Source organism: Caretta caretta, chromosome 9 (assembly GCF_965140235.1).
Source record: "Caretta caretta isolate rCarCar2 chromosome 9, rCarCar1.hap1, whole genome shotgun sequence".
Classification (NCBI taxonomy): domain Eukaryota; kingdom Metazoa; phylum Chordata; order Testudines; family Cheloniidae; genus Caretta; species Caretta caretta.
The window spans coordinates 29,668,267-29,693,220 of NC_134214.1; the positions used below are offsets into that span (position 1 = coordinate 29,668,267).

A 24,954-nucleotide genomic window follows, 5' to 3' on the forward strand; every position below is an offset into this window, starting at 1 on the left:
TTTGCCCTCGTTTTTTGTGTTAAACCCTTTTAAATTATATAGTCTTGACCTTTTTTAAAAAAATTAAACCTTGTCTTTTACTTCTTTTAAACTCCAGTCTTTTTCTCAATGTTCGAATAATTTTTTATGATGAACGCTTGTTTCCTCTCCCCCTACTAAATTTTCACAGTTACAGAATGAAGTTTCTCCTTCAAAGGACAGTACAATGTCTTGATTACCATAATGTTGGCTAATTTGATCTTAAATTGACCCATTTAGCACTATGAATTCCCATAAAAGGCAATGCTGGAAAAGTGGTGTGAAAACAAACCATGTAATAATGATTAGATCTGCTACTGGCTGCCATACTTTAAGTGAAATGATGGCAATCATATGTTCAAAGCATGACAACTCAAGTGTGGCTACCGTACTTACTGTTTCAGTTTGTTATGTGATAGTATTTTTAAATATAGAAAATAACCTTTTCATGGCAACTTCAAAAACCATCAGTTGAAGAAATTAAATGCTTTATAGCTGCATATTTGAAAAGATGAAGATAATTGGTAGAGGATGACCAAAGATGATTGGAAAAATTCATCTACTTCTGAACACATAGAGACAGTTTTTCTGAGGGCTAGTCTATACTTGGATATTTATCAAAATAGCTGTTCCAGAATAATTTTTGGTATTGTTCCAGAATGTTTATTCTGGAATAACTATTCTAGAATAATTCTCCTATGGACAGTCTATTCTATCATCCGATCAAGTAGCAGAACCAATACCGTGTGACTTCTGTGACCATTAGGTTGAAATTTGTTTGCCTAAACTCTGTTTTAGAGTACAGTAGTATCTCCACGTATGTAAAACACAGCCCCTGCCCCAAACAGCATATATTCTAAAACCCTACAGATTGTTGCATGGAGGGAGCTGCTACACCCACACAGAGTCCTGTTGCAATAAAGGTATGTCTACACTACAAAATTAGGTTGATTCTATAGAAGTTGATGTTTAGAAATCGATTTTATACAGTCAATTGCGTATGTCCCCACTAAGCGCATTTAGTTGGTGGAGTGCGTCCTCACTACTGTGGCTAGCATCGACTTACAGAGTGGTGCACAGCTATCCCACAGTTCCCTCAGTCTCTGCTGCCCATTGGAATTCTGGGTTAAGCTCCCAGGGCCTGATGGGGCAAAAACATTGTTGTGGGTGGTTTGGGGTACGTGTCGTCAGTCTCCCCTCCCTCCATGAAAGCAATGGCAGACAATCATTTCGCGCCTTTTTTCCTGGGTTACCCAGGCAGACGCCATATCACGGCAAGCATGGAGCCCACTCAGTTCACTGTCACCACTGCTGTTGTGGGCAAATCTACTGTGGGGGCTGCTGTGATCCACGTAGCCAATGCAATCATTGACGTTCTGTTATCAAGGGTAGTGACTCTGGGAAATGTGCAGGCCCTTTTAGATTTTATGTGCATCATATTCCTGTCCTTTGTCACTGGTGAAGAAGTCTTGCAGCCATACATTCCAGTCCGGTTGGCGCTGTAACACCACATAGCACTTCTGTGGTTGACACATATAATAGCTCCAGGGCTCTTGCTCTTTCGCCTTGGCCTACCAGGACCGCCAAGCATTCGACACAGAAGCACCAGCTGCTGTTGGCATTGCTACACAGCAGCAGTCCTTGCCTTCGCAGCAGAGGGTGAGGTAGGACTGGTACCCGTCCTTGTTGTACATGTAGAAGAGCTCAAGGAATCGATCTCGGCAAGTCTGCCAAAGGCCCCCCTCAAACTGTGGGTGGAATGTGGCTGGGTTTTTTCTCTCGCATGATAAACAACTGTCTTCAAGGCTCCTGTTGCTGTTTGTGACTTCAGAAACCATTTGCTCTCTGCTCTGGTCCTCCTACACCCACTCCTTGCTGTTGTTGCAGAAGTTAGTTTTTAGCCACTTGGCCAGGGGTTCTGGGAACGTCTTCCCTGCCCGGCTCCTAGCAACCTCCAGGGGATGGTGTATGGCTCATCGATAGGAGACCAGCTTATTAGATGTGGAATGTTTGAAATGCTGCCTAAAAGCCATCAGACCCACCAGCTTGTCTGCTGAAACCTCAGAGAAATTCCCGTCCCCAGACCATTGCACCCTGCACATTCTGGAGATTGCCTGATGTTTGGACATGACTCTGTAGGAGACGATGATTGCAGGCCACCAGGAGAAGCCCTTGATCTTCCCCCATACAAGCTCCCCAATTCCAAAATCTTTCCCATCCTGGTATTCCACCACTTCCCCTTCAACTCTGCTCTCCTGCTCCCCAGTGACGAGCTCGGGGGACAAGTTCTGGTCCTCCTGAGTGCTGCTGGCAGATGTGGTACTGCTGCTGTGGGAGGACTCCCTGGAATCCTCCTCAGTGAGGTCGATCAGGGGTACCTGGACAGACATGGCCATCCTCCTCTTAGAGCACCGAATGGGAGCCAAAGACTCCAGGTCATTGTCTTCTTTAAGTTTCATCTCATGGAGAGTCAGTCCTGCCTGGCATATCATGCGAGCTGGAGACTTCTCCCTCAGGCTGCTCTCCCAGCCAGCAGCACCACGCAGTTGCACCTACCCCTGCCTACCTCTCGCTCCCATGGCTCATGAAGCCTGGACAGTAGTAAGGAGCAGTTCAACTATAGGCTGAGCAAGTGCAGAATGGTGGTAGAATGTGCGTTTGGATATTTAAAAGCTCGCTGGTGCTGTTGGTCAGACCTCAGCACAACCAACATTCCCATTGTTATTGCTGCTTGCTGTGTGCTCCATAGTATCTGTGAGAGTAAGGGGGAGACGTTTATGGAGGAGTGGGAGGTTAAGGCAAATAGTCTGGTGTCCAATTTTGAGCAGCCAGACACCAGGGCGATTAGAAGAGCACAGCAAGGCTCACTGTGCATCAGACAGGCTTTGAAAACCAGTTTCATGACTGGCCAGGCTTCAGTGTGACAGTTGTGTGTGTTTCTCCTTGATTCAAACCCGCCCCCTTTGTTGATTTTAATTCCCTGTAAACCAACCACCCTCCCCCCTTCGAAATAAAGTAACTATTGTTTTGAAACCATGCATTCTTTCTTTATTAATTAAAAAAAATGAGATAATGGACAAGGTAGCCCGGGTGGGGTGGGGGAGGAGGGAAGGACAAGGCCCCATTGCTTATCGTAGCCACACTAAAAATCAAACTGTTTGAATGACAGCCTTCTGTTGCTTGGGCCATCCTCTGGAGTGGAGTAGCTGGGTGCCCGGAGCCTCCTCAGCAGTGTTCTTGGGCGTCTGGGTGAGGAGGCAGTGGAACATGGGGAGGAGGGGAGGCGGTTATACAGTGGATGCAGCGGGGGTCGGTGCTCTTGTTGGCTTTCCTGCAGCTCCAACAGATGCTTCATTATGTCCGTTTGCTCCCCCATTCGCCTCAGCATCGTGTCCTGCCTCCGCTCTTTGTGCTCACTTAATTCTTTCCTGGCCTCTGTCACTGAATGCCTCCATGCATTAAGCTGTGCCCTATCAGTGCTGGAGGACTGCATGAGCTCAGAAAACATGTCATCGCAAGTGCATTTTTTGCGCCTTCTAATCTGCGATAACCTCAGGGACAGAGATGATGGGGGAGCGTAGAAACATTCTATGCTCTACGATTCTGGGGGGACTGCATGGTCACCTGTGCTGCTGAGTGCTGCTGAGTTTGCCACGCTGACCAAACAGGAAATGAAATTCAAATGTTCCCAGGGCTTTTCCTGTGTACCTGGCTAGTGGATCGGAGTTCAAAGTGCTGTCCAGAGCGGTCACAATGGAGCACTCTGGGATAGCTCCGGAGGCCAATACTGTCGATTTGCGTCTGCACCACCCCAAATTCAACCCAGCAAGGTTGATTTTAGCACTACTCCCCTCATCGGGGAGGAGTACAGAAGTCGATTTTCAGAGCCCTTTTGGTCGATGGAATGGGGTTGGTTGTGTGGACACAGTCTTTTTTAAATCAACCTAACATGGCTAAATTCAATCTAACCCTGTAGTGTAGGCCAGGGCTAAGTGAAACTCCACGTGGGCTCAGCAGTCGGCTCGTGTGCAAGGAATTGCAGGATTGGGGCTTAAGATATCTCAGGAAATCTGCATTTACATAAATGCATTTTCAAGTTTGTGCCAGCTATTTCAGTGTTGTACTATTTCTAAAGAATATATACTTATAAATACCACTGTCAAAATAGAAAGCTATTGAAGAGGGGACGTAAAACACAGAAGATATACTCAGTTTTAAGTATTTTTAGAACTTGGCAGGATTTTATTTCATTGAATCAATTAATTAAACATTTTTGCTCTTTTGGCTAAGGCTATGCTTAGTACTACCTTAATGTTTCATGCATCCAGTATCAGAGGACTATATCTACTTATGAAGTAGAAAGGCCCACAATGACCTAGTAGACCTTGTCCACCTCTACCACGATGCTATGAACTAAACGTTGTTTTAGTAGTGAACATTCTTATTGGTTTCACACAAAAATCTCAGAGTAGTGCAGGATTCAGCCATGCAGCTCTCATTAAAACCAAGAGCAGCTGTGAGGCTAAAACCTGTGTGACTCTGAAAAGCTAGAGATAAGTGTTGACCAGTTGCCTTTCCTTGCAGTCTTTTTTACTAGCTGGTCTAATGTATGATAGCCTGATATGTTTAACCAGGATGTATGAGGTGTTTTAATTTGTTGTGGTGTTTTAAGCCATAAACCTATGCTTACTGTTTTCAAAAACAGCACTATAATATCAGCCCAGATTATTGCCTAAGAATCTATACACATAAGGGACCCTCTGCAGACACACCTCACCCAGCCCATGTGGAGAGGGATGTCAGCCACAGCCCATTGCCTCAGCACCATAACTGTCTTCAGGCCCTGTGGATGGCCCTCAAGAGAGCTGAGGATCTCCACATGCAGAGAAAGTGAGCAACTGGAGGTGGGAGGGGTCATGTGAAAAGTCGGAGGCTATGGTAACTTTTAAGCCAGTGATTCCTGTACCCCAAGCCCACTTAAGGAACATCCTTTATGGGGTAGAACTCCCTGCTTTCACTTGGTACACTATTTTGGTGCACTATCCTATTATCACTAAAGGCTAAAATCCCTGGCTTAGTTAATAAGTGAAAATAAATTTGATTTCATTAACGTCCCCATTATCCTCACTGAATAATCATCAGACCAAGTGGACAACTATGGAAAGAGATCCAGGACTAGAAGAGAAGGGTGTTAGAGGTGATAATTGTTGGCAATGACAATGTCCACCAAGATCCTGCAAACACATATACACATGCTTAACAGTTACATACACCTTTAATGCTACACATGTGAGTAGTCACATTAACTTCAATAACATTGGCTAAGAGTGCTGGTGTACGGCAATATTATTAGTCCCTCAGTACTAAGCACTCACTTCTAAAGAAGAAACAAAAGAATATTGGACAAATCAGCCCCTTAATGTATATGCCTAGCTCTCCATTTAAGTCATACATGTGCATCCAAGAATTTGGGATACAGCTATATTTGGAATTACATTTTTAAAATGTTGTGACTATGGCATCAAACAATGTACTTCATTTATTTTGGATGCATTTTGTTCAGGTTATTTGTATTTTACTTGAATATAGACATTTCACACTCTGTAACCAACATCATTTTCTATGCCCTTAACTGGCCATTTTTCCCCACTATGTGAGTCTGTAAATTGAGAGGTTATAAAACAGTTAATTCTATTTAATTTTAAGCCATCATCAAGAAGGATAAACTGTCTTTCTATGTTTTATTAGTAAAATACATTATCTCATAATGGATGCATGAGCTATGCATGATTCAGTAGTGTTCAGATAACCTGTGACATTTTCCAAATGTCCAGGAAAACATATTGATTGGCTAATCAATGGTTAACAGGATGACCATTACTTATGTTTATTTGTGTAAATCCAATGGAATTATATCCTGGCTTATTTGAGTCAATTATTTCAAATATTTTACATAGAAAGACCTCAGCAGTAGATAAAAGGAATCATATTTTATTTCCACATAACATGGTCCAATAATCAGTTTGTATCCATGCATACTGTTTGCATCAATGATGAATATTTAAATATAATTTTCCATTTGTAGTTTCCAGTTTAATATTGTCATGTCTATCACATCTTCACTCTTCAATACTATGATTGTTTCAAGTAATGGCAAGCTCTTTAGTCATGTACATTTGTACATGTGAGACTCAACTTTATATTTTATTATAATGCTAAAATCTATATATCAAACCTTTGCATATTAGATTTATTAGCAACCCAGTCTCTTCAACCAGGTGTGCTCAACATTGCCTGATGTCCTATTTCGTTGCCCAAGAGTTCCTCCTGGACTATCAGCTAGTTTTACCTAGTAAGGGCATGCACAAGACCCATGTTGTGGGAATAAAAGGGATGAAGTTGCTGAATTTAACAGGAGAATTTGACCTGCCTCCAATGTCTGAAAAAGTTTGAAGACCCCCTCCCCTATGCCAAATGTATGCAACTTCCCTTCTAGAGTTGAGAAAAGAGGTATAATAGAACTGGTAATAGCTCACCTTACCTGATCACTCTCGTTACAGTGTGTACGGTAACACCCATTGTTTCATGTTCTCTGTGTATATAAATCTCCCCACTGTATTTTCCACTGAATGCATCCGATGAAGTGAGCTGTAGCTCACGAAAGCTTATACTCAAATAAATTTGTTAGTCTCTGAGGTACCACAAGTACTCCTGTTCCTTTTGCGAATACAGACTAACACGGCTGCTGCTCTGAAACATGTCAGAAAATTCAGAGTAACTATGTTTTAGAATATTTTATTTTCAACCCATGAGTAGTACTTGATATCCCAAAAGCACTCCTCAGCGAATATGAAATTATGGGAAATCACTATATTAGCTATTTTTACATGCATTTTTCTATTGTTCTTATCTTTTTTATAACTATAAAGAGACAATAGTAGTGCCTGCACTGTTAATATTAGCATGTCCGATGTATCCCTTCTATTCCTTTCATCAACAAAAAATAGCATTTCACATGTACTAACTTATGTCTCAGTCCTCTGAATACTTATGCATGTGCTTAACATTAAGCATGACTGGTCCCTTGAAAGTTTGTGGACTGGGGCATTATTCAGTACAGAAATGACATATATTTAAGGGACATCACTGCTGTGGGAAAATGATTTTATAGCTATTTTTCTAGTATACATTTAATTTTTTTAATGCTAAAATGAACTGCTTTATGTCATCTGCAGTATACCTGGGAAAGCGTAGCTATGCCATAGATTTTCTTTCGATCTGGTGAATATTTTCTGTGTTTTGTGAATTTCCTGGAATACCTCAATGATTTAAATTAGGCTTTTTTTCTTCTAACATAACTAACTAGAACCATAGCATGTTAAATGCAGTAAAAATAGATCAGCCTGGTTTACAGTTAAAAATCATTTATATTTAATATTAGTATTTCTATAGTAGGTTGCTGGAGGAATAATAAAATGGTAGATTGTTGTTACTGCTTTAGAAAGGGGGATTTTTATTTAAGCAAATCATGTCAGTGTCTGAAGCCTACTGGATTATCTTCTAACATATGGTAAGTGTTGGTTATGTGGTGTGCTGGCTTGCATTTCATTGTTGGAAAAGCATAGAAAACTGATTTTCGTATGCCTTTGCTCTTAGCAGCAGGGTATAATCATTTTTAAAAGAAATTATGGAATCAAGCATTAGCATACTGTGTAAATTTAGGATTTATGGAAGGATGTCATATATCACACACATATATTGCTTTTGGATGCATTAGGAAATCTTCGGTAACACATGTCACTGTTTTGTAGTAGTGTAAAATTGTAACTATGCAAAAAAATGGAAATACTAGAATTGTTTTCTAGATTTTTACACTGTTAAATATTTAGTAAATATATTGAAATTTTAAATTATTTATTTGGTAACCGTTGAACACTTAAGAATTCTCTTCTTCTAAAACACCAATTATTATTATCCCTGATAATATTAGCTAATCCCCAGGTATTTAACACCTTAACACTTGCCATTTTTCTAGGATTTCAGTCATGTGACGGGAGGGTAGGAAGTGCTGTGCAAGGGATAATGGAGGGTTTCTGACAGAGAGGGAAGAAGCCAATTGGAACTCTTGGGAAGAACTAGTCCTGAACTGATCTCCTTTCTTTCAGTCCCCCATCTTTCCTGAATTACCTTCCTAATGGCTTCCTTCCCATGCTTCCAGTTCCTGACAAACCTAGGCATGGTGGGAATGTGCAAAGGTGAGACAAATCAGGTGTCTTCCCTTCCCCTTGAGATTTTGCATTGGCTTCTGGTCTCCTTCAACACCTCTTACAAAATAGTGACATGTTGGATCTCTTAAACCTTCAACTACTAATTATTCCTGGAAGCAACTGCCATGGCCAGAGGCAATTTCAATTATTTGAAATTATAATGTGCCATGTCAGAATCAGCAATCACATCAACTAGCTTGCATAGTTTGAAATGACAAAGGTAAACACTGAAAAGTAAAACCCTTTCTGATGACTCGCACCCTATATGGCTCTAGCCTACCACATTTACACTGATTGTAACTCCAATCTATAGACATCCTCTCAGCAGTGACTGGGAACGTTACAAATTAAAACTATTATTAGAATCTGGGCATTCAAAACCCCTTGGACATTCTCTTGCTTCTTGAAACGAGGGGCACTTTTTATTTTCTGGATATGCTCTTGAAGACAATAGATAGAAGAACAACAAAAAAAAACCAGTGTATGAAAGAGATGTTTGCAATATCTGTTCTCTTGATACATACAGTATCTCTTCTGTTACTTCACAGGCAGTTATTTGTATCTTTTCAATAGAAGCAAATGTCTAGGAACTTGGATCAGTTCACAGATAAGTCATCAGTTTACAAATGTGACAAATATGACAAGAAATATGCAAGAAATATGACAAAAGGCAATGCTGAGGAAATTTCCCACTGTGCTAGAGAGGGCAGAGTGTTACACATCTCCCTTTGGCCATTACCCCAGCCTCACTTCTCTTCACCCTTTATTGACCCCTTCCTTGCCTCTGTCCATGCCAGCATCATGTAACACAAACAGCCCTCCACTGGGGAATCAGAAGACAAAAATTAGTCCTCGTACAACCAAATTTGAATAGTAGTTTCCAACGATTAATCCGTGGATAGATGAAAATCCAGGTTAACAGGCTCTAACCCTAGGGATCATTGTTTAATGGGCAATTCTGTAACATATATCTGATATTTGCCCCAGACACAAATGTAGACATTTATTCTAATGATTGTTTAGAATTCCCCACTGAGTTACGTCTTCTAGAACAGTGTTTTTTAAACTGGTGTCTTCAGGACAATGGTCCTGTGGAGGGACTTCTATTACAGGTGTTAGATCAAGCCTGGAACTTCTTGTTGGTTGTTTCCCAGGACTCTTCTTCGAGAAGCTTTTTGACTAGCTACATTCAATTATCTCTACCTCTCTACAGCCTATGTTACTGCTTCGTGTCTTTCTTTGTCCAGTGTTTTGTGGGTGTAAATTCATCTGTGCTCAATTCTGTGGACAACTCCAACATTGGAGAAACAGTTATCTCATGGAAGGGAAGAATCAAAGTGACCCAGAGGGATCAGAGAGCTGGGAAATACTATCAATAGGAAAAGAAACAATACTAATAAATGTTGAGTTCTACAAACAAAGAGAGCAAATACCCAGGACAACAGAAACACAAAATGGGGGTGTGCAACCAACATAGTCATACCCTTTACAGAAAAGTGAGTTTGTTTTCATTTTGTCTCTTTAATATGCTCCTCATATTACATTTTCACATAACCAAGCACTATAGCAGTCATGGGAGAGGTGTGGAATCTTGACTGGGGAGTCAGGAGGGGAAACGGCCCATGAAAGGACTTTGATCTTATGTTACCATAACATAAAAAAGCTAAGGATCAGAGGGGTAGCCATGTTAGTCTGGATCTGTAAAAGTGGCAAAGAGTCCTGTGGCACCTTATAGACTAACAGACGTATCGGAGCATATACGTCTGTTAGTCTATACAGTGCCACAGGACTCTTTGCCGCTTTTATAAAAAAGCTAGAGAACCATTGTTTTAACATGAAGTGTCAGGACGCTGGAATTTTTACTGACTACAGAATATTCTTTAGATCTGACATGGTTTGCTGTTCGGGGAAAACATCCTTTGGATTCCTGTGGCCGTCTCCTGCCTCAGGTCATGAGGGTGTGGTGTTCATAAGAAGGAGCTTTCTTTCTCCCCATTCCCCCACTTTTCTGGCTCCTCACTCACACTCACATGGTCAGTTTTGCACGACCAGGAATAGACTGACACATCTGCCACTTTTCTGATCTATTAAATCATTCTGAAAATGCATTTGTATCTAATTAGAGTTCATTTTTGGCTGTCTTCCATGCTTGCATTGGTTTATTTCCATATAGTGAGATTTCAGGGTTGTTTGTTACTGCTTATATCTCATGTCCTGACTAGACAGCCACATTATGTTCCTCAAGTATCCCTGTTAATAACTGTGGTTTGACCCATGAACTTAATTTGCTGACAAATTTATCTTGGGATAGTGGATAGCCCTTCCTGGGTTATATGGGTTATATGACTAAAAATGGAGTGTAGAATAATTGTTTCCCAGTTGCTCAAGAGGTAAGGCACTTGTTTACAAAAAGCCGGACAACGTAAACTTGATCATGGACCTAGGCTGGCCTGATTTCATGTAAAATAGACCTCTTAATTTTAGAGAGGGCACAGAAAAGCCATGCCCCTTGGTTGGGTTTGTATTTCCAGTGTCACCAAGGTGCTTCATCAAATATTATTCATCAAGGGGGGCATTTGAGCATCTGTGTAGGGACCATTTAGTTTATAGATAGGCCAGATCCACAGAGTTTGAATACAGTTCTACACTTTCACAAAGTTTGAGGGTATTCTGGTCTGGGGTTTTGAGTTAAGTCCATTTCTAATTTAGTTTAGTTCATGGAGCAAGAACCATCTTCCTGTATTTGCTAACTGTCTCTTATTATTCCAGCATTTCTTTTACTATTAGTCATGTCTCAACCTCTCATTCTCCATGTGACAATGTCACTTCAGGCATATGCAGAAACCTTGAAACTGAAAATCATCTGGTTTCATAATATTAAACAATGTTAAGAAACAAATGGAAATTAAATAGGGTAACACGATAGTCACATATATATTGTCCAATAATTTATATTGCAATTTAAATCCTTCTTCTGTTAAATTATTTAAATCATTAAATATATCCATTTGGACAACATAGTTGCTTTGGAAATTATTAGTACCACTTGCATGAAACATTCCTTTGTATAATTAGAGTTTTTAATATGATTTCTGGTATGCTGTATAAACGAATAATACCTTATCAGCTATGGCGAATTATCATTTTAACTCAGGATTATGAAAGCATGTAAAATTATGCATGTTCAACAATGAAATTTCCAGGAATAGGCATTACATTTACAACTCATTAAGAGTTAATGACTGTTACGTCCTGAGATTTTATGGAAAACTGGGATATTATGATCCCAAGCTTCCTTTGAAAGTTCATAAATGATTTTATTTTAGAATTAACTGAACAAAATAGCTTTTGACTTTATGAAGCTACCAGCATTGTTGGCATTCCAATGTTATGAGTCCTACAGCTGGATTAGATCAATTAGCCCACAAACAGAACATTAAACAAGATTTTGCTAATATTAGTTCACACAGTTGAATTCTGTTACAAAATAAATATTCGAAGGGCAAACAGCAACACATTTTCAATTTCCTTGTAGATATTGAGTCTGAAGCTGGAATTTGAAGCGTAAAACATTTAATAGTGTAACCAGTTCATCCTGCTCATTTTCCTGAAGCTCTATTAACAGTTTATTTTTCCTTTCTCATATCCTTTCCTAGTTATGATTTGTTTAACTTCAGTTATATCATATACAACCAACACTTCATAGAGCTGTGGTGGAATAGGGGAGGATGACAGATATTTTGTAACGTTAAAATAATTGTAGTTGTATTAAAATCATGACAGGTAGCTTATGTATTAGCAATTTTTAAAATGTTGCACTTTAAATGATATTAAACATGATAATGCTGCAAACCCACATTTGCACCCCAAGTTATTATTGTCTTGGTTTACAGACAAGCACATGGAGCCAGCCAACTGATGGTTGCACAAGGGAGTGAGAGAGGGCATGGATCCTCTACCCTATGCTTGTTCACCCTGTACAGGGCCCAAGCACAATGGATGAGATCTAGCTTCTCTTAAAATACATTAGAAAATTACCACTAACTTAAGAGGGAGCAAAACTGGGCCCAATGGGAGCCATTAAGCTGAAGTCCAACAACTCTTCAGGGTTAAATCTACAGACAGCATGAGGAGAGGTGAGGGGATTGCATGACCACAATTTGGCCCATACACTCCTAAGACCTTCATATTCATCCTCTGCCCAAACCAATTGACACCGATTGTTTGAATGGGGACTGCATGATTGAGGCCTTTAATATTACCTTTTACTTTACAACAGGAAACTGGAGCAATACAGAGTTTTTCAGGATGCCCATTTCTTCAATATTAATGTCCTGACTTACATTTCAGTGACTTTTAATCAGACTTACTATGGTTGAGATGCAAAATGTTGTCTTTGTCCTTAAGACCATGACAGAGAATATTATCTGCATTCAGATGCTACTGGTTTGTGGTATTTCAATAATAAAACAGCAGGACTGAAGGCTCATGATGAGAAATCTGACTAATTACCTGTTAGATGATAGATGGTTGTAACTCGGCAGTGCCAGTCACTGAAAACAAAACACTTCTAGATATCAATCAGCTTCCTGACAAATTCAATTTCCATCACATTCAGTGGACAATAAATGTGAATTTTACCTCTGCAGCTACATAGCTTTGACTTTTAACTTTCAAATATGCATAATGATATTTTAATAAAGTAGAGATTTTTTAAAGTAAATTACTATTTAAATACCTGACATATTCATATTTCAAGCTTAAAGCTGGTGGAAATAATTAACATTGCAAATCTGTCTTGTGTTCTACTGCAGAGGGCAAGGTATAGCAGTTTTTCTGTTTTCTCAGTATATTTTCATTTAAGGCAAATTATTCACAACAACTTTAATGGATATATTCACTCTCTCCAATTTCTTTTTTATTTTGTTGTAAATGAGTTGGGTTCACATTCTGTATCTGATTCAAAAGGCAAAATGTCCAATTAACACCATCACATACCAGCATGTGGGCAGAGTTAAAACAAAGAGGGACTGAAGCATGGAAATAGAGCATGGGCTTGAAAAAACACCTCTCCTCTTTTTTTTCTTTTTCTTTTTCTTTTCTTTTTTCTTTTATTCTTTTGAGGACTGGTTGCATTGTCAGGCTTGTCCAGCTGAAAACAAAGTGCCTGATTCTCATCCCATTTGCACTGGTGTGAATCAGGAGAAGCCAATGAAATTAAACCAGTGTAAAACCTAGGTAAGTGAGATCTGAACCATGCCCTACAGGTCACCATTTTGTTGCATTAGGGACAGTAAAATGAAAGTTCTGGGAGGGAAAAAAACTTTGTTCAATATCCACCCAAACTTTTTTTATAATTATATGTATTATAGTAGCACCTTGTGGCTCCAGTCACGGCCCCATTGTACTTGACATGTACATGCACATAAAAAACAAAACAGTCCCTGCCCCAAAGACCTTACAGTCTTTGCATGTGGAGAGAGACACGTGGGTGGACAAAGCAGACAAATGGGTGGACAAGGTACAAGTGAAATAATTATGTTTGGTGTAATGAGTACCACTGTCAAAACATCGACAGTGAAGTGCAAGCAAAGCTTGGTCTCACTCAATGGTTGCAGTGTTGTATATCTGTTATTCTCTTTTACGATGTACTACATATATATTCCATGCATATAAATGTCACATATATGTCTTTTTAAAAAATCTAGACTGTGGCCCTTATGTGGCAGATATTCCTAGCTGATCAAGTGTGATCTGAAGGGGAGCTGTATTAGGTGACCAACCTACTCAGCTGTGTATGAGCTGTGGGAAGCTTTGTCCTGTGCAAATAAGATAATTCTCAAGTGAGTAGCATCAGGGACCTGCTTGTTTCTAAGCATATTGAGGGGAAAGATAGAAGCAGTGGTGTGAGAATTTGGGGAGGGTTCCCAGCAGCAGGGGGACACACTGGGCATTTATTTATTTCCAAAGCAACTCTTACCCTTTTCATTTCTCCACTGCTGGAAATCAGCCTCATGCCTTACCCTGAACTCCCCACATGACTTTCATCTCTGCTTCTGGTTCTCCAGCCAACTCTTGGGCTATGAATGAGCAAGGAAGTGGTGGGTCAACCACCTGGACCATCTGACTGCAGAGTCAGAGTGGGCAGTAGTGTGAAATCAGGCCATTGGCAGTTGGCAGACAAGTAGGAAATTGGAAGGAATCAGCCCATGGGCAGAAGTCAGGTTTGGATTCAGGAAGATGAGCCCCAGAAGTTGTGGGAAGAGAATTATTTGGTGCATTAAGAGTTAAAATAAGTAACATCCACTTAGTAAGTCCTAGCCATTTTACCTGAGGATGTTGGGTCATACGCATGTCAGGGTCCAAATTAGCTTGTTGAACCATAATCAGAGCATGATTAGCCAGATTTAAGAGTGGGCCACCAGCAACAATCAGCCCTAAGCCCTGATCCCACCCACATTGTATTCAGTGGCAAAACTTCCATAGACATCAGTGGTGCAGGAGCAGGGGCCCTAATGCATAGCATACCCAACAGACTAGGGCCCATGGAGCTCAACTAAACACAACTTGCTGACTTCCCATAATGTTGCATGCTACCAACATGTATGGATCGCTTTTGGCTGCCTGATGTTAAGTTTGGTGTAAATGATTTTGCAATAGGAGTTATAGACAATTTGCCCTTCAGACCACATCTTTATCTATATCTGCAGCCTAACATTTTGCAAGTAGATGTTCTTTTCCAATTTCTTTTCTGTCTTTTCTGAATTTTCAAGGACCATTTCTACTTTCCTTTAAGAAAGATCCGTTATTAGAACTACAAGAGCTTGTCTCTTTTGCGTATACTTTCTTGCTACTACACTAGTAGGCATCAATCTATGCAGGAAATGAGGGGTTTAGTACATCAATGAAACGGGAGATCCCCAAGTAAAGATTATTAAAGACTAGGTCACTACATACTACAGATATCCCTTAAAAAATAACAGTGGTTCCATTAACTAAATGTTTCCTTTTCTAGTATCATTACTAAACTTTATTAGATGCTTATTTCTAGTTTTCATTCTTCTTGTTAGGCACTTTTTTATTAAAAACATTCTTGACTGAACTGTGCCATTAAAATTGCTGCATGCAAAAGGTCAGTACTTCTAGGCTTTTTTTAAGGGAGCATAACATTAAAGGATTCAAAAGAAAGTATGTCCCTTTAAAAGGCCAAAAGGTCATTTATCATTTTAAATGGAGTGACAACACACTAAGGATATATTCTTCCATTGCTTTGCAGATTGAATTTCCATTGATTTCACTAAGAGGTCTACGTGTGAAACAGCTGTAGAATCATGAATCAGACCCTACATGGCAAGCAAAGACATTCTATTTTTACAGAATGTGCCATATCAATGCAGCTGTTATTTAATTACAGTTTTACAAGAACAGTAAATAAAAAGCCAAATGTCCTTTATTTTCAATAAATGAAACACACTTAAGACTCTAATTGAATAAAATGTCATTTCCAATATATTTTCATGTGATATGGTTGCAAATGTCCAATTTTTAGCCTCAGTGCACAAAAATGATAAGGTCAGAACCTGAAACATGGTGAAGTTATTAGCCCTGTTCTATGCTACCTTGTAAAAACGTCTTCCACATGATATATGCTCTATCGTGCAAGAAGAATTGGTTACCAAATTATGTAAATTACTAAAAAAGTATGTAGATGATAAAATGGTGGCAGCTTTAATGAGAGCCATTGTTTTTTTTGTCCATTGGTTGTGCCATCACTGTGCACTCAAAGCTCCCATTGACTTCATGAGGAGAAGACATGCGTCCTTAAATTGTGACCAAATCAGATTTTCATGTTAAAAGAGACTATATATTCCAATTTTACTTGGAGAATCACAGTTTTTTATATGAGGTCTCAGTTTCCCAAGAATTTCTTCTGGAACTCTGGACATCTGCTTTTTCATTTCATCAGTCTAAACATTGGGCTTTTTATAATATGGGATGGTAGACAAATTTCCTTTGTGTTTAACAAGAACAAATAGCACAGTGGAACATTGGTCAGTCTCATGAAAAGTGTTGCAAGTAAAGAGAAAAAAAGTTCAATAAACATAGGCACTATCAATATAGTTCTTTTGCTTAAAATGAATATTAGTAACAATTGTTCAGTGTTTCATGATATACTAAATCAGAGCATTATCTTCCACTTTGAGAAATATTCATGTGTCAAAGAGAAAATCTTCCATTTTGAGAAATATTCATGTGTCACTGTAGAGCTGGAAGCAGAAGGTAGCAGCTCTAGCACACATTACAAAAAACTATTCAAATATTTTATGACCCTGAAAGTTGTTGCACATAAGTGTTTTCTTAATTTGAAAATATGGTCAACTTCTTACATGTACTCATGGCCTGGAAAAATTTATGACCAACAGTTAGGTACAAAAAGGTGTAATTCATTCCTCTTCACAGGCCCAGCACAAGGCCTATGTAATGTCTAAGCCCCCCATTAGAGCTCAAGTTAGGACTTATCATGTAATGGCTAAATCACATTTGAACCATACAGTTAACCTCAATCAGCTCACCCAACTTGTCCCTACCTATGCTGACAGCAAAGTCGTGTTTAACACCATGTTTAAAGAAATCTCTGTAACTGTTTATTGCAATGCTTGATAGCAACAACTACTACGCTAAATATTGCTGTTTCTCTCCCCACAATTACTTTTTCCTTTTCTATTTTTTACATTCCACCAGGACCAGTAGGCTGCTTCCCTTTAAACAAGGATCAAGTCAATAAACTAGGAGAGGGTGAGTTACCCCTCACTTCTTCCTCCAATGTTAGCAGAGACATATTAGTTCTATGATCATAGAATCATAGAATATCAGGGTTGGAAGGGACCTCAGGAGGTCATCTAGTCCAACCCCCTGCTCAAGGAAGGACCAATCCCCAACTAAATCATCCCAAGCCTGACCTTAAAAAATTCTAAGGAAGGAGATTCCACCGCCTCCCTAGGTAACGCATTCCAGTGCTTCACCACCCTTCTAGTGAAAAAGTTTTTCCTAATATCCAACCTAAACCTTCCCCACTGCAACTTGAGACCATTACTCCTCGTTCTGTCATCTGCTACCACTGAGAACAGTCTAGATCCATCCTCTTTGGAACCCCCTTTCAGGTAGCTGAAAGCAGCTATCAAATCCCCCCTCATTCTTCTCTTCTGCAGACTAAACAATCCCATTTCCCTCAGCCTCTCCTCATAAGTCATGTGTTCCAGTCCCCTAATCATTTTTGTTGCCCTCCACTGGATGTTTTCCAATTTTTCCACATCTTTCTTGAAGTGTGGGGCCCAAAACTGGACACAGTACTCCAGATGAGGCCTCACCAATGTCGAATAGAGGGGAACGATCATGTCCCTCGATCTGCTGGCAATACCCCTACTTATACAGCCCAAAATGCCATTGGCCTTCTTGGCAACAAGGGCACACTGTTGACTCATATCCAGCTTCTCATCCACTGTAACCCCTAGGTCCTTTTCTGAAGAACTGCTTCCTAGCCATTCAATCCCTAGTCTGTAACGGTGCATGGGATTCTTCCTTCCTAAGTGCAGGACTCTGCACTTGTCCTTGTTGAACCTCATCAGATTTCTTTTGGCCCAATCTTCTAATTTGTCTAGGTCCCTCCGTATCCTATCCCTACCCTCCAGCATATCTACCTCTCTTCCCAGTTTAGTGTCATCTGGAAACTTGCTGAGGGTGCAATCCACGCCATCATCCAGATCATTAATTAAGATATTGAATAAAAACGGCCCCAGGACCGACCCCTGGTGCGCTCCACTTGATACCGGCTGCCAACTAGACATGAAGCCATTGATCACCACCCATTGAGCCCGACAATCTAGCCAACTTTCTATCCACCTTATAGTCCATTCATCCAGCCCATATTTCTTTAACTTGCTGGCAAGAATATTGTGGGAAACTGTGTCAAAAGCTTTGCTAAAGTCAAGGAACAACACATCCACTGCTTTCCCCTCATCCATAGAGCCAGTTATCTCGTCATAGAAGGCAATTATATTAGTCAGGCATGACTTGCCATTGGTGAATCCATGCTGACTGTTCCTGATCACTTTCCTCTCCTCTTAGTGCTTCAGAATTGATTCCTTGAGGACCTGCTCCATGATTTTTCCAGGGATTGAGGTGAGGCTGACTGGCCTGTAGTTCCCAGGATCCTACTTCTTCCCTTTTTTAAAAATGGGCACTACATTAGCCTTTTTCCAGTCATCCGGGACCTCCCCCGATCTCCATGAGTTTTCAAAGATAATGGCCAATGGCTCTGCAATCACATCCGCTAACTCCTTTAGCACTCTCAGATGCAGCGCATCTGTCCCCATGGACTTGTGCTCATCCAGCTTTTCTAAATAGACCAGAACCACTTCTTTCTCCACAGAGGGCTGGTCACCTCCTCCCCAAGCTGTCCTGCCCAGTGCAGTAGTCTGGGAGCTGACCTTTTTCGTGAAGACAGAGGCAAAAAAAGCATTGAGTACATTAGCTTTTTCCACATCCTCTGTCACTAGGTTGCCTCCCTCATTCAGTAAGGTGCCCACACTTTCCTTGACTTTCTTCTTGTTGCTAACATACCTGAAGAAACCCTTCTTGTTACTCTTAACATCTCTTGCTTGCTGCAACTCCAGGTGTGATTTGGCCTTCCTGATTTCACTCCTGCATGCCCGAGCAATATTTTTATACTCTTCCTGGTCATTTGTCCAATCTTCCACTTCTTGTAAGCTTCTTTTTTGTGTTTAAGATCACCAAGGATTTCACTGTTAAGCCAAGCTGGTCGCCTGACATATTTATTATTCTTTCTACGCACCTCAATAAGGATTCTTTAAAATACAACCAGCTCTCCTGGACTCCTTTCCCCCTCATGTTATTCTCCCAGGGGATCCTGCCCATCAGTTCCCTGAGGGACTCAAAGTCTGCTTTTCTGAAGCCCAGGGTCTGTATTCTGCTGCTCTCCTTTCTTTCTTGTGTCAGGATCCTGAACTCGACCATCTCATGGTCACTGCCTCCCAGGTTCCCATCCACTTTTGCTTCCCCTACTAATTCTTCCCGGTTTGTGAGCAACAGTTCAAGAAGAGCTCTGCCCCTAGTTGGTTGCTCCAGCACTTGCACCAGGAAATTGTCCCCTACACTTTCCAAAAACTTCCTGGATTGTCTGTGCACCACTGTATTGCTCTCCCAGCAGATATCAGGGTGATTGAAGTCTCCCATGAGAACTAGGGCCTGAGATCTAGTAACTTCCATTAGTTGCCAGAAGAAAGCCTCATTCACCTCATCCCCCTGGTCCGGTGGTCTATAGCAGACTCCCACCACAACATCATCCTTGTTGCTCACACTTCTAAACTTAATCCAGAGACTCTCAGGTTTTTCTGCAGTTTCATACCGGAGCTCTGAGCAATCATACTGCTCTCTTACATACAATGCAACTCCCTTACCTTTTCTGCCCTGCCTGTCCTTCCGGAAGAGTTTATATCCGTCCATGACAGTACTCCAGTCATGTGAGTTATCCCACCAAGTCTCTGTTATTCCAATCACATCATAATTCCTTGACTGTGCCAGGACTTCCAGTTCTCCCTGCTTGTTTCCCAGGCTTCTTGCATTTGTGTGTGATAACTTCAATCTACACCAACCTGAGAATCAAAAATTCAAAGTCCATTTCTAAACCTCATTTTCCTGTCTACTCTAAATTGTGGCCACTATGTCATTAAGAAACCTATAATTACCTTAATTATAATCCATTATCTCAAGTTGCCAGTACATCTCATATTATCAGGATTAGTCCAATAAAAAGGAAAATCTGGTTTACTGCATATTTTAAAGGACACAACTTTGTAAAGAATTATGCACTGTGGCCTTACATTGTGAATTAAGGTAGGAGAACATTATAAAGGTTGTCTGTTCATTTTATATTATAATATATTAAATACTATTAGAATACTTTGCACCGATGAACTAAGGATTTCAATGTGCTTTCCACACATTAGTTTGTCATAGAATCATAGAATCATAGAATATAAGGGTTGGAAGGGACCCCAGAAGGTCATCTAGTCCAACCCCCTGCTCAAAGCAGGACCAATTCCCAGTTAAATCATCCCAGCCAGGGCTTTGTCAAGCCTGACCTTAAAAACCTCTAAGGAAGGAGATTCTACCACCTCCCTAGGTAACGCATTCCAGTGTTTCACCACCCTCTTAGTGAAAAAGTTTTTCCTAATATCCAATCTAAACCTCCCCCACTGCAGCTTGAGACCATTACTCCTTGTTCTGTCATCTGCTACCATTGAGAACAGTCTAGAGCCATCCTCTTTGGAACCCCCTTTCAGGTAGTTGAAAGCAGCTATCAAATCCCCCCTCATTCTTCTCTTCTGCAGGCTAAACAATCCCAGCTCCCTCAGCCTCTCCTCATAACTCATGTGTTCCAGACCCCTAATCATTTTTGTTGCCCTTCGCTGGACTCTCTCCAATTTATCCACATCCTTCTTGAAGTGTGGGGCCCAAAACTGGACACAGTACTCCAGATGAGGCCTCACCAATGTCGAATAGAGGGGAACGATCACGTCCCTCGATCTGCTCGCTATGCCCCTACTTATACATCCCAAAATGCCATTGGCCTTCTTGGCAGCAAGGGCACACTGCTGACTCATATCCAGCTTCTCGTCCACTGTCACCCCTAGGTCCTTTTCCGCAGAACTGCTGCCTAGCCATTCGGTCCCTAGTCTGTAGCTGTGCATTGGGTTCTTCCGTCCTAAGTGCAGGACCCTGCACTTATCCTTATTGAACCTCATCAGATTTCTTTTGGCCCAATCCTCCAATTTGTCTAGGTCCTTCTGTATCCTATCCCTCCCCTCCAGCGTATCTACCACTCCTCCCAGTTTAGTATCATCCGCAAATTTGCTGAGAGTGCAATCCACACCATCCTCCAGATCATTTATGAAGATATTGAACAAAACCGGCCCCAGGACCGACCCTTGGGGCACTCCACTTGATACCGGCTGCCAACTAGACATGGAGCCATTGATAACTACCCATTGAGCCCAACAATCTAGCCAGCTTTCTACCCACCTTATAGTGCATTCTTCCAGCCCATACTTCCTTAACTTGCTGACAAGAATACTGTGGGAGACCGTGTCAAAAGCTTTGCTAAAGTCAAGAAACAATACATCCACTGCTTTCCCTTCATCCACAGAACCAGTAATCTCATCATAAAAGGCGATTAGATTAGTCAGGCATGACCTTCCCTTGGTGAATCCATGCTGGCTGTTCCTGATCACTTTCCTCTCATGCAAGTGCTTCAGGATTGATTCTTTGAGGACCTGCTCCATGTCCTCACATCTTTGCCAAATTGGTTATTATCCCCATCATCCACATAAGGAAACTAAGAAACAGAAAAATTAGGGGCCAAAATCTGTATGAGGTTGAGCACCCTCAATTGACAGTTGAGGATGCTCACAACATCTCAGAAGGTGCTCAGCAGCTAGCAGAATGAGGCCAAAATGCCTTGCTCAAGCTCAGAGAGGAAGTCTATAACAGAACAGAGTGTAGAATTTAGATCTTCTGACTCCTGCTCCTGACAGGATAATCCAACCCCTCCATTATCTTTTATAATAATGAGCTCAGTGAATGTCCTCCAGAGCCACATATATTTTTTTTTTCCAGAAAGTCCTTCGGCGTATCCTCCCAGATCTGTAGATACAACAAATCCTGATCAGTTTTATTGGCAGTTTTCCAGGACTGATGTAAACATGATAAACTCTAAGATCCTAGAAAATAGGCCATAGAAAAGACCATAGAAAATATTAATAAGTACTGCATGTGTCTCATGCATTTAATATGCTCTAGACTAGCTAAATGACACATGTTTATTGTGGTGGAGTAATTTTTTTATAAAATGTAAACTTTACAAGCCATCAGACTATGTAGTAATAAGTGGGGGAAGAGGGAAAGACATAAAGGTGAGCATTGCACACTGATTATATATATTTTCAGTGAACTTTTAACTAAATCCTTGGGGAGTGATGGGGAGGGGTGAGTAACCAGAAGGCTGTTTTCCTCTATATCACAAGATCAAATCCAGGTTAGAGGTGACAAAAAGTTATCATCTGATGGCTCTTTGTTGGCATGCTTGAAATGCATGGTGGGTCCTGTCCAAGTGGACAAGTAGACATCACCTGTGGAAAAGTAGACCTCACCAACTCCATCAAAACAATGAGCACTAGTTGGTAGCTTGGTTGGAAGCGTTAACAGAGAAACCAGTGACCTGAGCATGTGAATTGAACTACCATCCCTAAAAGAGGACTTCCAGTTCAGGGCTAAGACTAGCAGAGTGGAGAAGCTCTCACTGTCTGAGCTGTTATGTATATAAGGCCTGATACAAAGTCAATCCGAAGACCCAGTGTCCTCAATGGGCTTTGAATAAGACACTTACAGAGTGCACAAGAAACCTGATAAGTGTCACTGTATTCATCCACAAACTCAATAACTTTCCCAAAAAAAACAAACAAAACCTGCAGTCTCACTCTCTTCTCACAAAGGATTTAATATCAGAGTACTACAATGAAGGTCTCATGTTACTAAAATGTAATTACTTTAAAAAAATATTCTACAGTATATTTGCTAGCACACTATGAATTATTAACACAAATAATTAAAACTAACATATGGTTGTAAAAATAAATTAAAGTACATTTTGTTATGCAGATTTTTATGGTGTTCACTTGATTACTCACTAATTTGCAAAATGTGGTAATCTGTAATAGGCATCCCAGTTATTAGTGAAATCATACTATACTGTAGTCTCCAGTGCTGACAAACTCATGTGTTCCACCAGCAATAAGTACCCCTTTAAAAAAAATCAGAAAAAATAAATAAAGGGCCTGATTCTCATTTGCACCAAGACCCATTTACACCATTCTTGCCGTTCAAAGGGGCTCAAAGTTGGTGTAAAATGGCCTTTGCACTCCTGAGATCCCATAAATGGGCCTTACTATAAATGAGAAACAGGCCCAGATCACTGAAGGATTTTTAGCAGCTATTTTATATTTTAGTATCTTGCATTAAAGTCAGTGGGAGTATTTAAAAAAAGAAAAAAACCAGGCTATTTATTTAGGTACCTAGGTGAGTATCTAAGAGCCTAAACTTTGGCTCCCATTTTTGAAAATCTTGGCTACTGTGTATATGCAATCATAGTAAACTGGAACAGATGTAAGGGTTATCATTAAATAGTTGTCACGTCCTCTTGGGTTAAGATCAGGAGATTGCGAATGATTCACTTACATGAAAGACAAAGAACACTGCTAAACAAAATATCATGTCTAAAAAATACTCATTTGAGTCATTTATTAAATATATTTACATTTTTTTAAATCCTAAAATATTTATGATAGACTATAACAGCTGCCAAGTCCAAAGTTTCTGTCAACAACTCTGCAAATTCTCTGTCTCTTGAAATAGAGTTTTGTTTTGTAGATCTTATCTTTTTAATTAATATGATACAAGCAAATACTTACAAATAACAGCTTAGACCCACACTGAGGATTGATCTCTACCCAACAAAGAATGAAAAGTTCACCTTTAAGTCACCAGTTGAGCTAAGGTACCAAAGAGGAATTGCTTCTTTTTCATCAACTCTAGAATAGTGTATGTGCACTCGCGGGCTTGATCCAACCCCCATTAAAGTCTGTGGAAAGGCTTTATAGTCCCCATGTAAGCAACAATGCCCAGGCGCTGTAGAGTATGTTATATACAATATATCACCATTCCCCTTAATTATGAGGATTTTAGTCAGACGCATGACATAAATGGGCCTATCCTGCATTCCTTACTCAGGCAAAACTCCCCTTGAAGACAAGGGGAGTTTTTCCAGTGTAAAGGAAACAGCATCTGGCCTTTATGTAATCCTTTAGGTGTGGAAATTTATTTTGGGGTGAAGAAATAATACATGTATTATGGGACATTCAAACAGTTGCTGAGTAAAATTATTGATTGTCAATGCGATGCTGAGATACTAATTTATAGAATTAACTAATAAGATGGCGTCATGTATAATTGTATTCATTTGGTCATTGCCTTTCATAAATCTTTACAAATCTACATCACCATGTGTTGGAGCAAAACTAGCTAATATTTATAATGTTTCATTATTTTGGACTACTTGGAATAAAATCTATAGACTTATATAAAATCCAGCACGATATGTCAGGAATACAGAGTCCACTTGCAGGATTTATAGTAGGACACAAAACACAAGCAGGCACAGTACAAAACAGTAATTGCAAGCTACAAACAGCTGTATGGCATTTACTCAAAATACTTTTACATTTAGCACACTTATCATGTGGAACTTGGAACTAGATCGGTGTTTGGGGATGGCAGATATGAAATTATGTTTCTTTACTAGAATTTCAGGAATGTATACAGGACTGAATTATGAAATCCTTGCTCTGCCCTTATACAGGTAAAAATATTATTGAAATCTAGTATCAGAGTACAACAATGAAGGTCTGAGGAAGGACTTCAGAAGTTTGCCTATAGATAATATATCTAAAAGTTATATTTAGAAAAGACAGTGAACCAGTCAAATTGTCATTGAATAGCTTTCATACCAGAAATGAGTTGTTTACAACCTTTTAGT

The 24,954-nt window shown here is 40.2% G+C and overlaps 1 long non-coding RNA gene and 1 pseudogene across 1 annotated transcript in view; both read right to left on the reverse strand.

Annotated features, from left to right (window-relative positions):
* LOC142073177 (uncharacterized) overlaps positions 1-24,954 on the reverse strand; it is a 54,415-nt gene that overhangs the window by 23,998 nt on the left and 5,463 nt on the right. The gene's annotated exons all lie outside the window — the stretch shown is intronic.
* On the reverse strand, positions 1,437-2,567 carry LOC125642784 (DNA (cytosine-5)-methyltransferase 3B pseudogene; annotated as a pseudogene).